The sequence below is a fragment of the Otolemur garnettii genome, unplaced genomic scaffold (assembly GCF_000181295.1).
Source record: "Otolemur garnettii isolate 467f Iridium unplaced genomic scaffold, OtoGar3 scaffold00023, whole genome shotgun sequence".
NCBI lineage: Eukaryota > Metazoa > Chordata > Mammalia > Primates > Galagidae > Otolemur > Otolemur garnettii.
In genome coordinates, this window is record NW_003852418.1 from 7,159,577 (window position 1) to 7,178,857 (window position 19,281).

At 42.1% G+C, this 19,281-nt stretch overlaps 1 long non-coding RNA gene across 1 annotated transcript in view; it reads right to left on the bottom strand.

Moving 5' to 3' along the window:
• Positions 1 to 12,709: 12,709 nt before the first annotated feature.
• The window catches only part of LOC111724466, a 15,188-nt gene continuing 8,616 nt past the window's right edge, over positions 12,710 to 19,281 (bottom strand). The window contains exon 3 of the long non-coding RNA XR_002772768.1: positions 12,710 to 12,739. This is a non-coding gene — a long non-coding RNA (uncharacterized LOC111724466). The remainder of the gene's footprint in view (positions 12,740 to 19,281) is intronic.

Here is a 19,281-nt window from a genome sequence, read left to right on the forward strand (position 1 = left end):
TCCTCAGCTGGTGCTGGCCTCAAACGATCCTCCTGCCTCGGCCTCCCAGCGTGCCAGGATCACAGGTCTGAGCCACTGCCTTTGGATTACTTCTTTAATGCAAAAAATTATGCATGTTTCTAATCAAGCACTTACATGGGGCTTGCTATGTGTCATTCACTTCCTCAGTATTTTACAAAGGTTAATTTATTTAACCCTCATAAAAGCCCTAGGAGGTAGACATCAATATTGCCATCATCCCTTCTTACAAAGAGGAAGCTAAGGCACAGAGCTGTCAAGTAACCAGCCCCAGGCAAGCTTGGAAGTGGCAGAGCTGGGACTTGAGCTCAGCCAGATGGCTCCTGTATCTGTCCTGTCAACCAGTCTGCTGCTACCAAGTCAGGACGCATTTCTCAGTGTCGTGGGATATCTTAGTTTGCTTGTATTGCCATAACAGAACACCTGAGACTGAGTAATTTATAAAAATGGAAGTTTATTTTATTCACCATTCTGGAGATTGGGAAGTCCAAGATCAAGGTGCCAACAGATTCAGCGTCTGGTGAGGGCTGCTTTCTGCCTTCATGATGGCGCCTTCTTGTTGCAGCTTCGTATGGCACAGGGGGACAAAAAAGGACTAATGCTGTGTCCTCGTGTGGCAGAAGGACAAAGGGGCCTCACTAGTTCCCTCCAGCCCTTTTACAAGGGCACTAATCCATCTGCCCCCGTGACTTAATCACTTCCAAAAGAACCACCTCTTACTATATCACACTGGGTCTTAGTTTCCCACAGAGCTCATAAAACAAACCATATCAGGAAGAGAAGTCCTTTGTTTTTCCTTTCTCCTTTTCCACTCCCATTCCTCAACTCCTCCTAGTCTTTCATTTCAAGCGGGAAGAAATGTGCCATTTGGATCTACATTGATCACATGATAAATTTTTTTCCAGAATGATTTTAAAGAGCGTGAAAAAGCGACAGCAGTGGTTTTCAGACTTTCATATTTCTCGGATGTATAAGTCGTCCCTAATAATGTTAGGCAAAGTCTTCTACTTTCAGTCCTGGTAGAGTAGTAGAGACTCGATGTACCCTCCCTTAAACAATTAGGAAAACAGGCAAAATTGTATGAAACAATGTTTTTTACTTATTGGGCAGCAGACAGTGGAGGACTATGATTCTTGAGAGAAAGGAAATAAATAAGATGAGCCTTGTGATTGCCCCTGACAACATGAAAGCCGTTATCAGAATGCAGCTCAGAGAAGGGACCCCAAACAAAGCCCAGGGAGGCCAAGGTGGCTAGAATTCACAGGGAAGAGTATTGGAGAGCTCTCAACTTCAGAGGTCTTGGGTCTTTGGCTGAGTACTGATCGGTACATATGTGAAAGGAAAGAACCCAAGTCTGGGGTGACAGTGGTGAAAAGCAGTGGGCTAAAGAATTTCTAGAGCTTATACAGTTTCATAAATAGTTTGTGATTCCAACAGTCAAACTGGAAACACTTCTTAACATATCAGGCACCCAGTGGAGTCCCCATAAGGAGACCAACATGAGCAATGATTACAGGCTATTAAAGTGAAACCAAATGAGGCCTTTGGGAGGTCATTGGGTCAGGGCAGAGCCCTCATGATGAGATTAGTGCTTTCATAAGACGAGACATGAGAAAGATATCTCCCCACCCTCCAAGTGAAGATGCAGCTACAAGAAAGCCATCTCCAAGACAGGAAGAGGACCTTCATCATTCTGGCATCCTCATTTTGGACTTCCCAGCCCCCAGAACTGTGAGAAACAAACGTTTGTTGTTTAAGTCACACAGGCTACAGCATTTTATTACAGCCGCCTGCACTAAGATATCCAGAATTGTATAAAAAAATTGCCAGGCATGCAAAGAAGCAGAAAAATAAGATCCACAACCAGGAGAACTATCCATTAATACAAGTAGACCCATGAATCACAGAAATGATGGAACTGGCAGACAAGGGTACAAAATCATTTTTTACAAATATGCTGCCTATACAAAATGACCTACAGGAAACCACCAATGTGGTGAGAGGAAAAATAGAAGATACCATAAAAGGTGCGAATGGAATGCGTATAGATGAAAAAGATAAGATCTGAAAAGAAAGACGCACTAGATGGAACTAATAGCAGTTTAGATATTGCAGAATAAAAGATCAGTGAACACCTTCTATGATAATAGAATGTCCAAATGAAGCACAGAGCGGGGAAAAGGCAGAAAAAATTAATAGAGCATCAGTCATCTAAGGGATAATACCAAGAAATCTAAAATATATAGTTGAAGGGTCCCAAAAAGTAGAAGAGAGAAAGAGAAGCCAGAAAAATATTTGAAAGAATCATGGCTTGATTTCATTCTGATCAAGAGTATAAACCCACAGATCCAAGAACTTGAATGAATCCCAAACAGAATAAACATGAAGAAAACTACACCAAGGTATATACAATCCACGTTACTGAAAAACAGTGATAAAAAGAAATTCTTACATGTTTGGGAGAAATAAAGGGTTGAGAAACTTTGGGGGTGATAGAATTGCTCTCGACCTCTACTGTGAAGGAGATGTGTTTGTCAAAATGTATGTATTTATCAAAACTCTTTGAACAGTTCATTAAAAGCGATGAATTTTTACTTTATGTAAATTATATCTCAGGAAACAAAATGTATAGAAGGAGGAGAGGGCAAGGAGCAAAGGGAAATGAAAGAGAAGGAGGGAGGAAGGCAGAAGTGGAAGGAGGGTGGTCCAAAGGACCAAGGACCACGAAATGAAAAAGACCATCTGCCCTGACAATAATTTCATTAAAAAACGAAGACTATTTAGAAACAGAAACATTGGCGAAAGAAAACATGGAAAAAGAATCAGCTATCTGCTGTTTCTACTCTCCCAAGTATTAATAAAGGCGTTATTAGGGGAAACTCCCTACTAAAAATGTTAATATTCAGCCTCTTTGGTGGCTTGGAATGAATATTGGTTAAACTTGTTGAGTATTTACCATGTGTCAGCACTATGTTAAGCCCCATCTCTTTATCCTTTTAATAACACTAAAGTAGATATCATTGTCCACATTTCACAGGCCTGAAAACTGAGACTGGAGGTAAACCGGATAGAGGTCCCCCAGAGAGAAGTTGGCATAGTCAAGTTCAAAATCCAGGAAGTCTGGCTGCAGCCACCATCTTAATCACAAGCGTTTCCTGGGGAAGGTTCATGCTGGGGGTGGTTCCATAACAAGAATGACCCTCATAAAATTCCTAGTGAGTTGCTTGGGAGTCGGCAGAATTGATCTTGTCAAATTCAGTGACTGGAGAAAATGTTCCTCTCTTACTCAGTGGCTTTCTGCCCCCCAGCCTGCCCCACATCAGATTGACGATAGGTTCTTTGGATAGTTATTACACTGGTTTTTAAAAATATTTTTTTAAGGCAGACTCTCACTCTGTTGCCCAGGCTAGAGTGCCATGGCGTCAGCCTTGCTCACAGAAACCTCAAACTCCTGGGCTCAAACGATCCTTCTGCCTCAGCCTCCCAAGTAGCTGAGACTACAGGTGTGCACCACCATAGCGGCCAATTTTTTCTACTTTTAGTAGAGATGGTGTCTTATTCATGCTCCAGCTGGTCTTGAATCCCTGAGCTCAAGCAATCCTCCCATCTTGGCCTCTCAGATTACAGGCACGAAGCACCACCCCCGGCCACATTATCTGTTCCTATACCATATCCACAAAGGTAAAATAAATACAGGAAAGTGGATTTGAAGGTCCTCTGAGCTATACACGTTTGACAAACATGTACTAACCCCCTGCACTATGCTGTCAACTCTTAGTTGTATTTTTACTCCCAGTTTACAGCTGAGGAAACTGGAGACTGAAGAAGATAAATGACCGTATGATTCCATTGATATAAAGTTGTAAAAACAGGCAGAAGTAAGTGTCAATGTTAAAACAGAAGAATGAGTAACCTTTCTTTGGAGAATGTTGGGAAGGATCTCGGGGGCCAGCCGGTTGCTGGTAATAAAAAAAAAAAAAACTTAAGAGACTGTGTCAGCCTCAGTGCATTTTAGAGATTCTAAACGTTTTCTGTGGGTTTAAAAAATAGTCACCTACAAAGAATCAGACCGATATCAGATTTCCCATCAGAGGTCAAAAGCCAGACACCAATAGTGCTTTATCTTGAAAGTTCTAGAAGAGATTCTTTAACCTAGAATTCTATTCTCAGCCAGACACAGTCAAGTGTGAGGGCAAAATAAAGACATTTTCAGACTTGTAAGACAGAGGAAGTTTGTCTTTTTTGTAATCTGTTTATGTGAAGGATAAAACATTAAAGTCTTGGGTGCAGCTGCAGGACAGAATATAACATTAGCTGTTTCAGCCAGACAGCCACGGGGTGACTGTTTTCAGCTTGATTATGTTACAGCACTAAATAACTCCCAGAGGCTTAGGACAACAAAGCTGTACGTTTCCCACATGCAACATGTTGACCTCACATTTGGCAGGGAGCTCTGCACTCCTGGAACCCAGACACACAGAGGCTCTCCCATACGGAATACTGCCAGGTATGGCACCAGGGGTGGAAGAAGAAAATGTGTGTGTTTCTGTGCGTGTGTTGGGGAGGGGACCCATTAAATGCTCCAGGCCAGAAGCAACAAGGATCACTTTCCTCCACAACCCACTAGAATTAGTGACTCGGTTCCACCCAACTAATAGGGTTGGATAAACATAATCTTCCACATCTCCAAAAGGAAATGAGAACTGGATGGGGAGAAACGTTGAAGTCTCCTCCTCATTAAAAAGTGAAAAGTTGGGCGGCACCCGTGGTTCAGTGGGTAGGGCGCCAGCCCTATATACCAAGGGCGGCAGGTTCAAACCCAACCCTGGCCAAATTGCAACAAAAAAATAGCTGGGCGTTGTGGCAGGCGCCTGTAGTCCCAGCTACTTGGGAGGCTGAGGCAAGAGAATCGCCTAAGCCCAAGAGTTGGAGGTTGCTGTGAGCTGTGACGCCACAGCACTCTACTGAGCGTGATAAAGTGAGACTCTGTCTCTAAAAAAAAAAGTGACAAGTTAAAAGTAAAGGTGAGGCTGACAAAAAGGTGGAAACTAAAAGGAGAGAGGGAAGGTGGAGAGAAAAGTAGCACTGTGGGTATCTTCATCTTAGAAAGGGAATGTCAAGAGCTATTGTCCATGTGATGAAATAAAACCGTAGAAGCTACGTTGATTGAATTTACGAGGACAAAGGAAAGAATCACAGATAAGGAGATACCTATCAAACAGTTGGAGATCAGAAAGCAGGGATTGTTAGCAAACTTTGCAATGATAGTCCGTCTGTTCAGCTATCGGTCTTCATCCATTTGGGTTGCTAGAACAGAACACCATGAACAACGTGGCTTATACACAACAGAAATCCATTTCTCACAGTTCTGGAGGCTGGGAAGTCCAAGATCAAGGTGCTGGCATATTTAGTGGCTGAGGAGGGCCTGATTTCATGTCTATAGATGGTGTCTTTTTTTTTTTTTTTGAGACAGAGTCTCACTTTATCACCCTTGATAGAGTACTATGGCGTCATAGCTCACAGCAACTTCAAACTCTTGGGCTTAAGCAATTCTCTTGCCTCAGTCTCCCAAGTAGCTGGGAGTATAGGTGCCTGCCACAGCACCTGGCTATTTTTTTGTTATAGTTGTTATTGTTGTTTTAGCAGGCCCGGGCCAGGTTTAAATCTGTCAGCCCCAACATACGTGGCCAGCACTCCAGCCACTGAGCTATAGGTGCCAAGCCATAGATGGTGTCTTTTTGCTGTGTCCTTACAGGTGGAAGGGTGGGGCTTTCACTAAAGCCCTCTTATGAGACCACTAATCCCTTCTTGAGGGCAGAGCCCCTGTGATGTAATCCTCTCCCAAAGGTTGCACCTCTAATACTATCACCTTGGAGGCTAGGATTTCAATGTATGAATTTGGGGTAGGGGGATGCCAATGTTCAGACTATACATAGCACTACTGTATATATTTATGGAGAAAATCTAAATGATTAACAGGTGGCTTTGAGAGAGTGGGACTGGAGTTGTGAAATGGGAGTCGGGGGGTGACTGTTTTCAGCTTGCCTGTGCAATTTTTTTTTTAAATCTTGGGTAAATATGAAGATACATACAATTAGGTTACATACATTGCTCTCTCCCATGCTATTCAATGTTATAATGTGTATAAACTACTTCTATGAACGTTTTTAATATTGTTTTTAAAATAACATAGTTTTTGAGGTCATACACATAAGTCTCACTGCATTGGACAAGTTGCCATAGCTTAACTTCCCTGAGCTTCAGCTTCCTTTTCTATAAAGTAGGGTGACGTTCTCCACTCCCTGGCCTTTGATGAGGATTAAGAGAAACTGTGTATGGCGAGAGTTTGGCAGTGCTTGTCTGGCACACAGCACGTTCTGGCTGTGTGGATGAGACCCAAATTGACGTCAGGTCCAGATCCGTCCCGTGCAGGAGAGATTTGGGCCCTGAATTCTGATGGAGAAGCAGCGACCTCAGATTCTCAGAAACCATCCAACCTACCTGCTTGTGACAGTAAGCATGTATGGCCTCATATTACCCACAGGCACAGGAGGAATCCGCCTGCAAGACCAGACCTAGAACTGGCTCCTGATCTCCCACCGAGGGCCCTGCCGGCCATCCTGCCATCTCTGAATCATCAACTGAACTTGGCTCTGGACACAGAGAAAAGAGCCAATGGAAAGAATCAAAACATTTCCTCCTGTGCAAATTGTTTTTTTTTTTTTTAAATGCTGGCAAGTCCAGGGTGTTCCGATAAAGGTCAAAAGTATTTATTTTCTTGAATATCCTGGGGGTGAGACTGTGACATAGATGAGGGGGAGGGAGGGCAAGAAAAGAAGGAAGGGGAGGAGTGTGGCCACCTTTGATAGCTAGAAGGGCTTCTTTTTATTACAGGAAATACTTGTTTGGCGGGCATAGGAACATCTGATTTTCTATAAAACCCGCAGAAATTATAATATCAGGAAAATTAAGTTGTCAAACAGACCAATGATTTGGTCGAGACCACTCTCCATCCAGCCTGCCCACCTTCCCATTTCCTTTCTGGTTCCTGGTGCCCATCTGAGCTTTGCCAGCCCACTGGGCCCCTAACCCATGGAACTCTGCTGTGCTGTTCCTTCTGACTACACCTGACTCCAGTGTCTCGACCTGCCTGAGGACTCCTCTAGGGCTCCTCCATCAAGACCCTCCTGCTCTTCTTCTGTGCACCAAACTACATCTTTCTGTCCTTGTATTCATCAAGCTGTGTGGTAATTGTCCTATGCCCTTCTGTCTCTCCCAGTGAACTGGAGATCATATCCTGAACCCTGAGGCTCAGATCTGGCCATCAGATAGAGTCATGATTATCTTGGCCTGCACCATTTCGGCCCACATAATGTTTTTGAAGTGTTAGCATGCATCATCAAACACTAAAAATCTCCATGGAAGAGAATTTTCAGCCATTAAAAAAGATGGAGACTTTACATGTTTTTTGTTAACCCAGATGGAGTTGAAACACATTATTCTTGGTTAATTATCACAGGAATGGAGGAGCAAGAATCCAATGTACTCAATACTAATATTAAGCCAGTAGACAATCTAATATACACCACATAAGAGAAAAACTCAATTCAATTCAAGGTGGTGGGGGGTGAGGGAATGAGGGAACAGGGAGATAGGAGGAGGGAGGGGGGATGGATGCACTTTCACTTAATGGGCTCAATGTTAGGGCATATGGCACACGTCTTGTGGGTGGGACACAATTATAAGAGGGACTCTACCTAACAAATGCAAACATTGTAACCTAATTCTCTGGACCCCCAAACCTGAAATAATAAAAAAACCCTAAAACTAGAAATTTAGAGATTTCACATCATATTCTGGATTTCTGGCTTCTTTTGACAAACTAGAAATGCAGCAACATGTGTCCACCTCTCAGCCCTCATAGCAGTGGCCTTTTGTGGACAAAGCATGTCTTTTCCATTTCTCCTCAGTCCCCACCATGCCCTATTGTCTTCCTGACATTAATGTCAAGAGCCATTTATCATCACTCTTGTAGTGTGGTTTTTTCTTACCATGGGTTAATTAAGAATGTGAAGTGTTTCTTTTACTCACATTCTTTCCTCACATCTGGCCCGCTTCTGTCACTTATTATTACCAGACTAAGCCCTGTAGGTACCTGGGCACTTCTTGAAAATAGAAACAGTGTCATGTGTCATCTCTGTCATTCCAGCAGCCAGCATGGTGCCTGGCTCAGAGTCTGTCTCCTGTAATCAATGTAACTCTCACTGGAAGAAGAGAACCTCTTCATGAATCCTTTTATCTTTTCAACTGTCCATTCCAAAAATATTTTCCGAATTTGTCCATGTACCCATTTTCTGTCCTCAGTATTCCCTCTCTTTGATGTCCTGGATCCTCTCGAAACCCCAAATCATCAGAAACACCTCCCTAGGTTGCCATTTCAGGTACCTCTTACAAAATCTTGCCCTTACCAATTATGTAAAGATCATAGAGAACCATCTTTTAGCAGTAATGGTATTAATATTAGTAATAAGTAATTATTGTTTAGCGAGAGCTTCTCATACACCAGAAACACATAGATTTTCCCCTTCGAGCTTTACAACAACCCTGTGTATCATTAGTCCTCCTATTAGTCAGGACCATCAGTGCAAGTTGCAAGTAGGAAAAAAACCCATAACAACTAACTCGCAAATGGCTTAAGCCAAAAAGTTTGTAAAACTGAGAGATCACATCTGGTATTCATTAAACCATCATGCGGCTGACATAATTCTAAGAATTTTCCACATATTCGATTCCTTTCGCCTTCTAAGTAATATTTTAAAGATGGTACCAATACATATTATTTCCATTTTGCAGATAGGAAAACTTGGATACTGAGGCTTCGACAATTTTACTGTGGTCATCCTCCTAAAAAGTCGTTATTTATTTATTTATGTTGCTTTCCAGCATCTGAATCTCCCCTTCCTATGTTTAAGGTCATTGGACTTCTTGGAACCCAGAGTTTAGTTCCCACAGAGGAGGCAGAAATCCCATCTGATCTCTTCCCCAGCCTCCCTGGCATAGGGACATGAGTGTGTGACTAGGTTTTGCTGATCAGGTGCATCTGCCATGGACTTGGACTTGCGGACTCGAATGGAGAATGTTCTCTGGCAGGTTTGGTGGCAGCAGCAAGATCAAGTGCCTGTGACAACAATGGCATTGGAGTGATGGGCAGCATTGGGTGTCCAAAGGCAGAAGGTCACACGTGGCGGCAGATGAATTCTGTTTGTTGCTGTGAATGCAGACACTATTCCTGCCATTCAATCTCTGATTTGGGGTCCCCAGTGATTCTAGCATCTATCCCATAGGCTCTGAACAAATTCCTTCACTACCCAACTTCCCATAGTCATTTTCTATGGAGCAAAGCCAGGATTTGAACCTAAATAGTCTGCTCCTTACAGTTTACGCTGTTAATCAGTATGTTATATTATTTCTGGAAGTATCCTCCAACTCAGGTACAGCTGGATCTAGGGTCTTAAATATTATTGCCTCACTCTATCTTTTTCTTACAATTCTCTTCTACTGTATGTTGGACCTACTTTTAATCACACGCTCCCATCATAAAGGCAAGTTGGCCACCAGCAACTCGAGGTTCATATTCCCACCAGCTCAGGACCCAAGTAGAGACAAAAAGCTGCTCTTTCCCCATAGTTTGGGGGGGGGGGGATATCTTAGGCCTGACTCTTATTGGCCCAGGTCGAGTTATTGATGTATCTCTAACCCAATCACTGTGATTAAGGAGGGTGATGAAATAAACTGATTAGCTAGGCCAATGTCTCAGGTTCATCACTGAACTCTGGGTGAGACTCTCTCAAATCTAATAGATTTATGTGAGAGTGGCTTGTGGTGATTCCCCAATGGGAAATCAGAAGGGAAAGGATGCTAGGCAGACAAAAATAAAGCTGTCCACTCCATCTTTGCTTTTAAAGAAGAAGAAACCGAGGTTCAGAGAGGTTAAGTAATTTGGTTAGAGTTCTAATGCCAGGGAATGGAGGAGTTAGAATTTGAATGGCTCAGCTTTTAAATTTTTTTTTAGACAGAATTTCACTCTGTTGCCCTGGGTAGAGTGCCTGAGCGTCATTACAGTTCACAGCAACCTCAAACTCTTGGGTTTGAGCAATCCGCTTGCCTCAGCTTCCCAAGGAGCTGGGACTACAGGTATGACCCACTACAGCGGGCTAGTATTTCTATTTTTAGCAGGGACAGGGCCTAGCTCTTGCTCAGGCTTGTCTCCAACTCAGCTTAGCAGAGTGAATGGCTCAGCTTTTGTTATTGTTTTTCCCATTTGGCTTGCCAGAGTGCTCTTGATTCCCCGCCCCCCTTTCCTGATTTAAATACTCACTAAAATTATTTTAAAAATATGTATAGTTGGGTGGTGCCTGTGGCTCAAAGGAGTAGGGCACTGGTCCCATGTGCTTGAGGTGGTGGGTTCAAATCCAGCCCTGGTAAAAAAAGAAAAAAAAAAATATATATATATGGAAGAAAGTAAAATCCTTTGAAACCTCATCACCCTATGGTGATTACTGCTAATATTTTGGTGGACATCTTTCATGCATGTCCGTACATACACAAGCAATAGAAGTAATCTTTCACATAAATCAAAACAAATAATAAACATTCTTTTAATCATGGGCATCCTTTTTAATGTGATTTTTTTTTTTTTTTTTTTTTTTACCTATCCCTTTCCCATCTTCCATGAATCTCCCATACTTACTCCAGGATTTCCAGCTCAAAATAACCCATGTTCACATCTGATGTGTCTATTTGCAGACTATTCTCCAAACCAATATAATCACAGACACATACCTATCTTAATTCCTGCAATATTTGTTTTAAAGGACACTAATGGTGGCATTTGGGGCACCAGAGAGTGGTTATTGAGAGAGAGAAATTTCACCCATGGCGGTAGCCCTTCTTGATACTCCATAAAGCTTCACTGCTGAGGTGATCATCAGGTGAGCTCACTGCTCCCCCCCCAGCTCTGGCGTGGGTGTGAGCCCACTCTGTCCTCCCCATAGAAAGAGACATCTCCTGGTTTCCAGGTATGCTTGTGGCCTGTCTGCAAAGCTCAAGGACCTGCAAAATCAATTCTGTCTGGAATTCTAGAATCCAGACCAGCTGACCTTTCCTCCCGCAAAGCCCTTCAGCGCCTTCTCTCTGTTCCCTTTATGTTTTTTTTTCTTTTGCCTGCTCAGAAATTTTAAGTAGTCTAGGGACCAAACGCTCTGCCCTCAGATCAATAAATAGCCTTAGGGAAGGACTGAAGATGGTCTGTGGGAAGCACCTCGGCTGCTCCTGCAGAGGAATCGATTCTTCCTGACTCAGTTTCTCTCTTAAATTATGCGGCTTCTACTTTATTAAATCAGTCTCCTTCCAGAGTATGAGTTGGCACTAACGAAGAACAAGAAAGAAATCATTGGCTAGAACTTGTCCCATTCATCTTGTGAAAGTACAGCTCTCCAGCAGGGGCTTAGAATTGTATTTATTTCATATATTGATATATTGTTTGTTTGTTTCTTAGTCACAGTACTGTTTTAGAAGAGATTTAAAGCTGCACTTTGGCTGGAATAAGTGCTCAGTCAGCATTTGTTGAAAAAGGGATGAAAGAATAGATGGAATATTCCGCATTTGGTAAATGGTTGATGAAGGAGAATCATTTACTACTTGTTCGTTACAGAATACACAAGACAAAATACAAATAGCAAGCAATTTTTTTTCCTTATTATGTTTTTACCAGAGTCTAAAAAAAATCATTTGAAAAATAAATGATTATGTATTCCCAAAAAATTACACAACTCTTGTTAAAGCTATATGGATAGGTACTTTCTATTTTGGTTGCTGATACAACGCCACCTTTCTTTTTCTAATATTATTTTGTAATTCTTTTTATATATGAATATAATTGATTTTGTATAGTTATTTTGAAGTTAGCTACATGGCTGAATTTTTCTATTGTTTTTGGTAATTTGCAAGTAACTTGGTAACTCGGAAGTAATGAAATTTGTATTTTTTCTACAAACCATTGGGATTTTTAAGTTATCATAATCGTACTAGCTAGGATCTTCAACTTTCCTAGGGGTGGTGGTAATGAGTACACTTATCTCATAATTGATTTGTAGATAATGCTTTTGTTTCCTCATAAAATTGATATATTTGTCCCAATGTTATCATCAATGATTATGTCAATGTTTTGCCTATAGTTGATGTTCTGTAAATATTCATGGAATAAAGGAGCCTGAAATTAAAAAAAAAAAAGGAAAATCAAATTGAGATAATGCATGTGAAACTGATAAGCAATCTGTGAATAGCGAAAATTGCTACTGACCCGCAAGGACAGCAGCAGCCTTGTTCGCTGGCGCCATCTTCCGGAAATAAGTTAGCACAACGGGTCCATTTCTGTTTTAGTTGGGCAGAAGGCGCTGGCTTCTCTGGAAATACCAGCAAGTGTCCAGGCTGAAGCCTAGCTCACCGCAACCTCAAACTCCTGGGCTCAAGCGATTCTCCTGCGTCAGCCTCCTGAGTAGCTGGGACTACAGGCGCCCGCCACAACGCCCGGCTAGTTTTTGTTTTTCAGTAGAGACGGGGTCTCTCTCTTGCTCCGGCTGGTTTTCAACTCCTGAGCTCAAAGGATCCTCCAGCCTTGGCCTCCCAGAGTGCTAGGATTACAAGCATGAGCCACTGTGCCCTGCCAAGGGGAGAATAAATTTTAGAAAAATCTCTCCATCTCTTCTGCCCTGGATCTCTCAGTCACTCTACCAAGGTTGTTATTTTGATTACAATACTACTACTAACATGTTAGCAGTTATTTTGAGTACCTTCAGCTAGATACTGTGCTAAGTGCTATACATACAATATTTCTCTTCATCCTCACAGTGATTTCAAGGAGCAGATACAGTTAAGTCCTCATTTAACATCATCCAGTTTCTTGGAAACTGTGACCTTAAGTGAAACGAGGTATAATGAAACCAATATTTTTCTCATTAACATTATAATGAAATGACATTATTTGAGGACTTGCTGTAGGTCATTTGAACAGTCGCTATGCCTGCCACCCAGCTGCAATAACCAATGAATTTTGGTCATTCATGCTGAAATAAGATATGGATGATTTTATGGGTTCCAAACCATTAACAAAGACATAAAATGCAATGTTCCACTGGCCAGGCAAATGGTTGGTGATGGATTCCTGGACACACTCAAATAAGAAATGGAAGACTTAAGAGAAGTTCTGTGCAGCAGCTGGTCAACTTCTAATTGAGAACCACGAGACACTCCAGGATGTTCATTCCAGTATTGAGTGAACAACCTATAATTTTCTTTTTGTTGTTGTTGTTGCAGTTTGGCTGGGGCCGGGTTCGAACCCGTAACCCTTGGTATATGGGGCCGGCGCCCTACTCACTGAGCCACAGGTGCCGCCCAACCTATAATTTTCAATGGGTATAATAATGAAATAGAGCCAGGTGCAATGGCATGTGCCTATAGTCTCAGCTACTCAGGAGGCTGAGGCAGGAGGATCTGTCGAACCCAGGAGTTTAAGGCTGTAGTGTGCTATGATCACACCTGTGAATAGCCACTGCATTTTTTTTTTGAGACAGAGCCTCAAGCTATCCCCCTGGGTAGAGTGCCATGGCATCACAGCTCACAGCAACCTCCAACACCTGGGCTCAAGCGAGTCTCCTGCCTCTGCCTCCTAAGTAGCTGGGACCACAGGCCCCCGCCAAAACGCCTGGCCATTTTTTGGTTGCAGCCGTCATTGTTGCTTGGTGGGCCCGGGCTGGGGATTCAAACCCGCCACCTTAGGTGGATGTGGCTGGTGCCTTAGCCACTTGAGCCACAGGTGCCAAGCCGAGCCACTGCATTTACACAGCCTGAGTAGCTTAGAAAGATTCTGTCTTTAAATAAAGAAGGAAGGAAGGAAAGGAGGGAGGGGGGAAATAATGAAATAGATAAATACATTGTGGTATATTCAGACAATGAATATTTTAACAATAGTGAAAATGAACTGTATCTGTAAATGTGGACATGTTTAGGTCTTAATAACCTAATGCTGAGTGATAAAAGCAAATTACACAATGAATCATACAATACAATGACATTCATGTGGAAATTTTGAGCCTATAAAGCAATTTTATGTATAGTTTGTGTATATATATGTACTGTATGTGATAAAAATATTAACGTATTCTAGGAAAATATCCATAACTAATTCATGTCAGTGGTTCCCCCTGGGGAGAGAGGAAGGAGAATGAACGAAGAAAGGATATAAAAGTGATTTCAATTTTATTTGTGATATTCTACTTCTTTACTATTTAAACAAGTTATAAGCAAAAATGGCAGGAGGTTTATTATCTTATTTCCTTTGTGTTTCAATGTTTCTACTTTTGAATATATAAATAAATGAGAAAATAGGAATGATAAGAGGTCTGATAATTAAGTTCATGAACTCATCCTAGAAAAAGTGCTATATACTTCATTGCTGAATATCACTATGGTCTGGAATAGCCATCAGAACTGTCATCATACTACCCTTGATGTCCTGAATGTCATCAAAATGTCTTCCTTTCAATATTTCCTTTATTTTGGGGTAAAGAAAAAAGTCATTGGGGACCAGATCAGGTGAGTAGGGAAGGTATTCCAATATAGTTATTTGTTTAGTGGCTAAAAACTCCCTCATAGACAGTGCTGTGTAAGCTGGTGTTTTGTCGTCATGCAAGAGCCATGAGTTGTTGGCAAAAGTTCAGGTTGTTTTCATCTTTTTCACAAAGCGTTTCTGCACTTCCAAATATTAAACTTGGTTAACTACTTATCTATTTGGCACATATGTATAATGAACAATCCCTCTGAGATAAAAAATGGTTAGCAACATCTTTGTGACTCTTGATTTGGACTGACAGAACTTCCCTGAGAAGCCATATGGGCCTGGCTTCTTCCTTCCTTCCCCACAGAACTCTCTTCCTCTGATCCTACTAACAGCACTCTCCTCTTGCTCCTTTAGGCGTAGGGGTAGTAAGAGCCCCAATCTTACTAGTTCTGAGATACTGGCAGTCACTTTTGTAAATAGTTCCTTTGTGAAACCGAAATGACAAACTTGCTAAAATTATTTTAAAAATCAATAAAGGAAAAATTTTCTAACTCATAGTTTCTTAGTAAGGGCTAAGATCAATCATATTAGCTCATGCTCTCTCATGCTTGCCTTAGCACTAACCCTAACCCCCTACAACAGATGCATGCTGCTATACGATTGACATGTGGTTACTTTTCAGGAGGAGAAATGGCATTATGGAGGTGAGGATCACAGGGGACTTTAGTTTTTATCTTTAATATTTTAGTTATTTTACAATGAAAATGTATTTTTTTATTGAAACAGAGTCTCACTTTGTCATTCTTGGTAGAGTGTCATGGGATCACAGCTCACAGCAACCTCAAAGTCTTGGGCTCAAGAAATCCTCTTGCCTCAGCCTCCTGAGTAGCTGGGACTACAGTCGCCTGCCACAGTGCCTGGTTATTTTTTAGAGATGGGGTCTCACTCTTGCTCAGGCATGACTCAAACTCCTGACCTCAGACTATCCACTGCCTCAGCCTCCCAAAGTGCTGGGATTACAGGTGTGAGCCACTGTGCCTGGCATGAAAATATATTTATGTACCACGATGTAATAAAAATACATTATCTAAAATACATATAACAGATATTTTCTTCAAAGTAAATGCTAAAATGTATCATTCTTAAAATATGCACACAAACACCTAATAAATTAATGGCTCTTTTTGCCGAGCTAGCACTCTGAAGGAGACTGGAGGTAGATAGCTCTGTGAACTTTCTAAGGTAAGAAGTACCAGAGCCTGATAAGTCTTGCCACTTTCTCTGAAGGGATAACAGAAATCTGCAGAATCTATACACACTGTGAAATGTATTTCTGGTCCAGCTATCATGAAATTAAATTGCACATTTGGAATCCCCCCCCCCTTTTCTTACATTGACAGTACCTACCTTTCCAGTGACCTCATTCATGTGAGAACAAAGGTGATTCTATGACCAAAATTCAATTTAGCTGAGTCCAGAAGAATTCTAGCCTTCTTGACACAGCCTGCAAAGTCAGTGAGAACTACAGGAGTTCTATTCCTAATTGTATCATTAGACCTCTCTAAGTCAGGGTCTCAGCCCTTGCTCCATTAAAATGAAAGGCCAAAATCGGTTGTGTGGATATCAAAGACCTCACGTTAAGTCGACATGTCATAGACTACCTTGTGAATTCAACTTCTCATTTAAGCCAAACCATAGCCCTCTTGTCTTTGAACTTTACCTTTGAACAAAATAAAAGTGGCTATCCTCCCTGATCCATCGCCCAGTCTGCAGTTTCATGTATGTGTCAGGCAGTTATGTTCAGGGCAGCAGGAGTAGCAGTGGCACTGTGACCTGTCAATCACAGCTATGGTGACTGTGAAACAAAAGTCCCCCTTACTTCTGCAACTCCGGCTCTTTTCATGAGTTTGTAAGTACCCAATTCCCTGCTTTCAATCCCTTTCTGCCTGTAATACCTACAGTGGTTTCTGCTCATATTTTCTGCATAAGTACTAAGTCTGACTTAGTACTGGTTGGAAGGTAATATTCAGAAAGTAGACCCAAATAAAAAAAGATGAAAAATAGGATAAACAAGTAAAATTAGAAAGCCATTCCAGGAAGTCAAATATCTGAATAATCAGAGTTATAGAAAGTGAAAAGATAGAAAATGGGGAGAGAGAGCTCTGTGCCTGTAGTTCAGTGGCCAGGACACCAGCCACATACAGGTTTGAACCCAGCCCAGGCCTGCCAGACAACAATGACAACTACAACAGAAAAATAGCCAGGCATTGTGGTGGGCGCCTGTAGTCCCAGCTACTTGGGAAACTGGGACAAGAGAATCACTTGAGCCCAGGAGTTTGAGGTTGCTGTGAGCTATGACATCACTGCACACTACCAAGGGTGAAAAGTAAGACTGTCTCAAAAAAAAAAAAAAATGAGGAGAGGAAGGAAGAAAATATTCAAAGAAATAATTCACAAAAATATCCCAGAACTGGTCAGGTACAGTGGCTCATGCCTGTAATCCTAGCATGCTAGGAGGCCAAGGCACAAGAGTCATTTGATCTCAGGAGTTTCGAGACCAGCCTAAGCAAAAGCAAGTTCCCATCTCTACTAAAAATAGACAAACTAGCTGGGCATGGTGGTGGGCACCCATAGTCCCAGCTACATGGGAGACTGGGGCAAGAGGATTGCTTGAACCCAGAAGTTTGAGGCTGCTATGAGCTAGGCTGATGCCCTGGCGTTCTAGCCTGGAGTAACAGAGTAAGACTCTATCTAAAAAAAAAAAAAAAATCCCAGAACTGAAAGAAATGGATTTTTAGATTAAAAATACATAGTCCATCTATAAAACATTCTTGGGAAATACACAGTCCCAACTATAAAATATCCTTGCCAAAAAATTAAACTGGAATCTAATCAAGCCTCTATCTCTAACTACCAGTCTATGGGACATTTAAGGGATAGTGTCATATTTTTAAAATACTATGAGGACCTTGACCAGGTATGGTGGCTCACTCCTATAATCCTAGTACTCTGGGAGGCCAACGGGGGTGGATTGCCTGAGCTCAGTAGTTCGTGATCAGCCTGAGCAAGAGTGAGACTCAACCTCTACCAAAAATAGAAAAACTAGCAAGGCATCATGGTGGGTGCCTATAGTCCCAGCTACTCAGGAGGCTGAGGCAGGAGGATCTCTTGAGCTCAGGAGTTTGAGGTTGCTGTGAACTATGATGCCATAGCACTCTACCCAAGGCAATAGACTCTGTCTCAAAAACAAAACAAGACACTACAAGGACCCAGTCCAATCCAGACTATGAGAAAGTCTACAGGAATAATTTGCTCAGTTTCTTTGACCTTTAGGTTATAGGAGAAAAGGAGGAGTGAGGAGAACTGGTATAGTTAGGAGGACAGGACAGGGATGAAGAAAGCCCTCAAGGGACAGCCTAGGTTTACAGGGCAACCAGCCACACTGTAGCAGGTCAGACAACTCCAAGAGGGTGTGTGTGTGTGTGTGTGTGTGTGTTTTGTTGTTTGTTTGTTTTTGAGATGGAGTCATACTTTGTTGCCATGGATAAAGTGCTGGGGCATCATCATAGCTCACAGCAACCTCAAACTCCCAGGCTTGAAGGATCCTCTTGCCTCAGCCTCCCAAGTAGCTGGAACTACAAGAACCCACCAAAATGCCCAAATAGTTTTTCTATTTTTAGTAGAGATGGGGTCTCGCTCTTGCTCAGGGTGGTCTTGACTCCTAAGCTCAAGCAGTCTCCCTGCCTCAGCCTCCCAGAGTGCTAGGATTATAGGTGTGAGCCAACATGCCTGGCCAGGAAAGTCTCTTCAATAAACTGAAATTGATAGAAAATCCTAATGAGTTTGAACATAATGAAAACAGATTTAAAGAACATTCTACTATAAGGTAAGCTCTCGGGGATAAGGATTTTTATCTGCCTTGTCAAGTGCTATAACTCCAGGATTATAATACCACTATGTACATAAAAGCTGCTTAGTAAATACTTGTTGAAGGAATTAATATACCAGGGAGAGAATATATAGTGTAAATAATGACCCCCCCAAAGATATCCATGCCCCAATCTCTAGAATTTGGGAATATGTTATATGACAAAAAAGGCTGTGCAGATGTGATTAAAATAGAGATCTCTATTAAGAGATCTCTCTTAAAATAGAGAGATTGTCCTGGATTATCTGGGTAAATTCAGCCTAATGACATGAGCAATCTTATCACATGAACCCTTATACGCAGGGAATTGGGGCTAGTTGGAGGAAAAGAGAGGTGGTGGAAGAGGAAGCAGGGTGATTGATTCAGGAGGGGAAGTTGCAGAGATTCTAAGTGTGAGAGGGACTAGAATCCATTGTCGGAGGAGCACATGGAAAGCAAAGGAAGGAATCCAGGCAGCTTCAAAGAGCAAACAGCAGCCCTTGGAATACATCCAAGAAATGAAATTCGGGCAGCACCTGTAGCTCAGTGAATTGGCCCCATGTACTGAAGGTGGCGGTTTCAAACCCAGCCCCAGCCAAACCGCGACAAAAAAATAGCTGGGTGTTGTGGCGGGTGCCTGTAGTCCCAGCTACTCAGGAGGCTGAGGCAAGAGAATCGCCTAAGCCCAGGAGTTGGAGGTTGCTGTGAGCTGTGTGATGCCACAGCACTCTACCGAGGG